General features: G+C 34.1%; 1 long non-coding RNA gene across 4 annotated transcripts in view; it reads left to right on the top strand.

Moving 5' to 3' along the window:
* Positions 1-1579: 1579 nt before the first annotated feature.
* LOC140681768 (uncharacterized) overlaps positions 1580-6000 on the top strand; it is a 70929-nt gene continuing 66508 nt past the window's right edge. For 2 of the 4 annotated variants that reach the window (XR_012052940.1, XR_012052939.1), the window contains exon 1: positions 1585-1845. This is a non-coding gene — a long non-coding RNA (uncharacterized lncRNA). Of the gene's footprint in view, positions 1846-6000 lie in introns of all 4 variants that reach the window. The other 2 variants (XR_012052941.1, XR_012052942.1) reach the window with 2 other exon arrangements.

The raw sequence follows: 6000 nt of genomic DNA, 5'->3' as shown, positions 1-6000 counted from the left end.
GTGAGCTTTCCAAAAAGAGTGCTTGGCACATCAAACTTTGAAAATCTGGAGATGAATTAATCCTTAGTTGTTATTTGTAGGGTTAGTCTACATAAATTATAGGACTGAAAAGGATTATAAAGCACAAAATTAGGGCTTGGGCGATAAAATTTTGAAAAACAGAAGATTAATTCTTCCTTAGATGTTATTTGTAAGGCAATTCAACATAAGATATAGGATTGAGAAAACAGTTATATGACAGTAAATCTGCAAAGCCTTAATATAAGATGTAATTTATATAATGTATATATTACATGTAGTACAAATAAAAGTGATACTTACCTTTTAATTTTTACTTATATTTTACACAAAATATGAACACTTTGTTATCACTTGGGAGGAAGCATGTTTGATTTTTGAAAAAGATTGCTTAAACTGTTTATCCACCCTCTTCAGTTTGTAACACACTTAATAGTATCAGAAAATTCATTATGTTGACCAAAAAACACAGCAACATGAACAGGACAGAAAGAGCTACCTGAGTTCTTATGAATAAACTATTAATTAGCAAAATCAAGCCAAATGAAATGCATAATGAAAAAACTAAGGACTGGATCCCAGTCTTTACTTCCCAGTAGCAACATGTACCATAACATGAGAAAACACTGTAACCAAACTTTAAGAAAATGCAGCTGAAGAAGTAGGTAACTGTAAACATGGAGCCAAACTATTTGGCCTGCACAAAAAACATGTACTCTTACTTTAAAAAAAAAAACAAACCAACAAAAACTTTCTAAAGTTTTGAAAATACATTCAGTTGACTTAGGGGAAAAAAAAGCCTCCTCTCTTCCTCCCTACATTTAAGAAATACTAGATAAAACTAGCAGATATCTCAAATCTTCTGCAACAACCTGATTCCTAAAGACTGGATACCTAACACGATCAAAAATCAGATCCAACACAGAGACTTCAAATATTCTTTGGACTAATCAAAAATGAAAATAAAAGACAAGTCTGAAGCTAGACCTCTCCTTCACAAGGTAAGGATATCTATGGTCTCAAGGAATATTTATTCCCAGTTTGGAATACCATAAGATGTCTAAAATAAAAATCTGCTATTTCCAGTTTTGCAACTCTCATACCACTTCCATATATGCATTGAAAATTGCACAGTATTTTCTAAATTGCATTTGTAGTTTCTAAATAACTACAGATTTTTTTCCAGATTTCAGTTCTTAGAGAAAGAATTCTCAAGTCATGCCACCATGTTCTGGAGTAGTGTCTGTGCCAGCACCCATGAAGGAATGCACAGGAGGCAGTACAAAAGAGTGAGGAGCAGGGAGCAGAGATCTGGCAAAACCTAAAACTGGGTATTTATTGTGGTGTGTTTTGCTGTAAGTTATTGTTTGCCCAGTAATCTCCTCCCCTCCCAAGTTGTCAATCCTTCCTCTCCCTACCCCTTTCTCCGGAATGTTCTTTGTCTATATTGTAGCACTCAATACCCCATTTGTAATTTTGTATTATTCCCCTCCCCTGTTATCCCTAATAGGTTTGTAGAATGTTAGTCCGGCCTTAGGATCCTTCTCTGCTGTGCCCTCATTGGTTAGTTGTCCTATACCACTCCCCCTAAATTGTTGTATAAAACCTCTGAATCCGCCCTAAGCGCAGGGTCTTGCATTCTTAGGATCATGTTTTTGGGGTCCTGCTGTCATCCATCCAATAAAACACCCTGGTTCTACCTCGAGACTGGTGTCGTCATTCCTCTGCTCCTGCGCCAGCCCATCGATAATTGGGAGCAGCAGAGCTCACAGGGGGAATGTCGCACGCCAGCTGTCGCTGCGGAATTTTAGTTTTCTCTGTGGACCGGTAAGTGATATCTAAAGAGTAACCATTGCCTTAAAAGTTGTATAGTGTAAATTAGCCAATTTAGTTTTAAGATATACATACCACTTTTATCACTAGTTTTTATTGCCTTTACTAAAGGCATATGGTGCTGAAAATTTAAAAAGAAGAAACTTGATCACCTGTTTCATCTTTCTGGAAATTGTGAATTGTTGCCTACATTTTTGACTTCTTTGTCATTTTCAAAATTAAAAACAGAAGTAATTTGTGTAAAAATATTAAATTATTATTTATTTGACAATAAAGTAAATTTATATGTGAATTTCTCAATTAGCCCTGCAAAGCTTTCTAGGGACCACTATGCTCTTAAATCAGTAATGTATTTTTAGGTTGCATTAAAAATATATACAAACATATATAAGGAAACAGCACTTTAATTTTCTTTTTAAATTCAGAAACTGTAGAAATTTTTAATATATATAAAAGGGGACCGTATGATAGCACTAGAAACTGATTTGGTTTATAAACAAAGTGGGACTATACACACAAGCAACTGAATATTTCTTCTATTCTTTGATAATGTGCAGCTACACATTTCCTGGTAAATTATTTGCAAATACAGTGACATCTTTTTTGACAAGAGAATTTCACTTGAATTTCATGAGTTCTGCGCTAACTTACGTTATTGTATGGCAAATAGACATGAGACTTTTGGTTAAATCCAACACAGCCTTTTTGGTTAAACACAGCCTTTTTGGTTTTGCTTTTAATGTTATAAAATCCACTCATGTATAAACAACTTGTAAAGTCCAAGCTATGCTCCATTTGAGCAGTAAGATTAATTAGCTGAGACAAGCATTGGACAGTCTTGGTCTTCTCTGGCTACTGTCAAGAAAGGCAAAGTTAAAAACTTCGGAGAGCTTATTTCCACCAAGATTCTTTGCTGAGATAACTGTCCTGTATCTATTGAGAGGATTATGAAAAAGAACCCAAGAGTAAAAAAACCCATCCTTTTATGGTTCCAGAATGGCCTCTTGTCAATAACCATATCTAGATATTTTTGACACCTGTAGGAGTACCTGGGTTGTAATTTCTTACTAACATACCCAACCAGGATGCCCTTCTTGAATGGTAATAATAACATGTTCATACATGTACCAAGAGGTTGAATGTATTTAATGCAGCTTCTAAACTGGTTGCTGCAGTTTCTCCTTATGCAGACATAAGCTACAGGATATATCTGCCATTAGCCACTTTAATTCTAGCAGCAATTTGTCTAAAGATGCCAGTAACTGTAATAAAAGAGCCATCCAATTTATTTATGGAAAAGTATTGTTTACTACCAATCTCAAAAGTTATCTGGTGGATGCCCTGCTGGATTATCTGATGAATCTTAAATGACAGTAACATAACCCACCGTACCAAGACATACAGGATTTGTAGACCAAATTTTAAATTTTGGATACTTCTGTAGAAAATAAGTTAATTGAGTAGAATAATAAGTTATTTCCCATACTGTAACAAATACCAAGACATCAACGTGCTAAAAGTAGAAAAGAAAAAACAATATTATTCCTCCATTTAAATTTTTATCAGTAACTTTCCAAATTTGATCATTTTTTGTTGCTGACCATAAATATAATTACTCCATAAATATTATCATGTGTTTGATTAATTCTGAATCTTTGTAGAAGTCTGTGTACTTTTAAGATCTCACAAGAAGATTTTTAAAACATTTCTAGTTTGAAATTTTTTAAATAATAGATCAGAAAATTTTAGGAATATGCTCTGAAGCAGGTGAGATTCATTGATAACTATTGTTTTCCATTCAGGTGGAGAAACTATAAGTCAGACCCCTTATTCTAAATAGACCTCATTCTAAATAGTTCATATTTTATTCCTATTGCATTTTTAACTTTGTGAAAATTCAACCTGATAATATACCCTAAAAATCTGATCATAAACATGAGATCACAAAAGTGGTGGAACAGTGCTGTTAGATGGGACTCTGTAGGATTCTCAGTGCAAGATTTTACAATGCTCACTTTCCAAAGTGTCTTGTGAATTAATCTCTTGTTCCTGCTCAAGTAATAGCAAAAATTAAACAGGCAATGTGTGTGGAAATACTTGAAAATGTCCTAAAATTGTCCTCTCTTTTTCTTTTTAGTTAATCCTTTTTCCCAAATCATTTTTACCATACACTAGTGACTGATAGAGCAATGAAAAGGACTGAAATGTAAATCATAAATTGTGCATTTGTATGATGATCTTGAAGGTTTGGTAGATCAGATGGTACAAAGTTCTGACAAAAATCCAAAAATCTAGACTTTGTAATATCTAGGTCTGGAGGCTACTATAACCTTGGGCTATTATTCATCCTTTCGGCCATTAAAATAGTAGCTTTGGAGAAACTAGAGCCCTGGAGAACACTGGAAAAGTGTAAGTTCTATAACTCTTCTTGAAAGTCCCTACAAACCATCAGCAAAATTATCTACTTGCATAACTTCAGTTGTAAATCTTTAAAGACATACAGCTGAAATAAGTTGTAACTTTGATTATCTAATTTTCTGCTTTCTTCTTAAGCCTATCATTTGCTGCAGAGTTGCACAGTCCTTCAGGAGTTTAATTTTTGATGCTGAATCATTAAGTAATATCCTTGTGTAGCTGAAATGATGTGGCTGCTTTTATCAGGGTCATACAAATCCTCTCCTGCATATACACTTATTTGCATTACAAGAACTAGCATGGTGTGGGTAAATATGCATTCGTCAGTGGGAGGTAAAGTTGAAGAGAAACCACCTAAAGAATTCGCAGGGTGTTCTATTTACCCACTCAAAGGAACTTTGTATCTGCTTTCCAAGGATAGTTAGAATATTGCTAGGCTCTAATTTTTAACATTTTGCCAGAGTGACAAAAAAGAACTGGTATTTAAAACAATTGAATCAGTATGGTCTTTTAATGTAAAAATACTTTGGGATATTTCCCTTCATTAACACCTAAACCTGGAGGCAAGTAGACAAACAATAAGCTATTCTGGGCATAAGCACATAAATCCACAAATTTTCTACTAGCTCTGAGATACTTTGACACTTGGTGCACACAGATGAAAAAATATGCCATGTAAATATTATTAAAAGTTTCCTTGAAAAGAATATCATATTCTCCATCTATCTTTTACTCTGCCCAATTTTTCCTCCAACTGGGTCAGTAGTTTCCATAAGTGGCACTGGTATCTGAAATATACCTATAACGAAAATAACAATTAGCAAGCTTAAAAATCGGCACAGCAGATTAATTTTGCACTGTTTCTCTCTGCTCAGTTTGCATAGTAAGTCATGGCAGCTCTCACAGACCCTTTGCAATTTCAGTGCTGAGGAACAGTGTACTAGCAAAATGTTTAACAGGTATCTTGAGGATGCCCTCTCCGCACAGTAACACTCCTTAAATGAATGAGAGGAGTATGACAATGCTACTCATATTCAGCTATGACTCTTTATAATTAACAATTTATTCTGGGAAAAAAAAAGGAGTCCATTCCATGAAAAAGATAGATAAGATTCTGTAAACTAACAGCAGGTTTATAGGATTGTATTAATTACTGAATATGATAATTTACTGTAAGATAATTTCCCCTACATAGAAAAGGTTTGCTCTGTTTTAGAGTTTTGCTACATTTTCCATAATGAGTTTAAATTAGTCTGCCCAATTCTTGGCATCCAAAACATTATAATTCCTCTGGCATTTGTTAGGAAGTATTCTATAATTACCACTGCAAGGATCAGAGGAATCTGGAAGCTCTTAGAGGAGAAGAGAAATAGATGTATGAAAGATTTTTTAAAGCAAATAAATTAGGATTATTCCTTCAAAGCATTAAATCTAACCTTAAATCTCTGAGAGTCATCTCACTCTCATAAATTTACCTTGTTAAAAAGACAGTATTAATAATTTTCTGGTTTTGTCCATTAGAGAAAGCAATCACAGGGCATGATTTTTGAGGATGTGTTGGTGATTTGGTTGGGTTTCTTTCTTTTTCAAGAAAGGCAGAAATGAACTACTTTTGTAGTATTGTTTATAAAAGATTAGAAATTAGTTAGACTTTTCTGAGCATTTAAGGTGGGTTTATACTGACCTCCCTTGTTTAAATACAGTTTTGAAGGAAATGTTTTGGTGCAGTCCAAG

Source organism: Taeniopygia guttata, chromosome Z (genome assembly GCF_048771995.1).
Source record: "Taeniopygia guttata chromosome Z, bTaeGut7.mat, whole genome shotgun sequence".
NCBI lineage: Eukaryota > Metazoa > Chordata > Aves > Passeriformes > Estrildidae > Taeniopygia > Taeniopygia guttata.
This window is presented reverse-complemented; position numbering and strand designations above follow the sequence as displayed.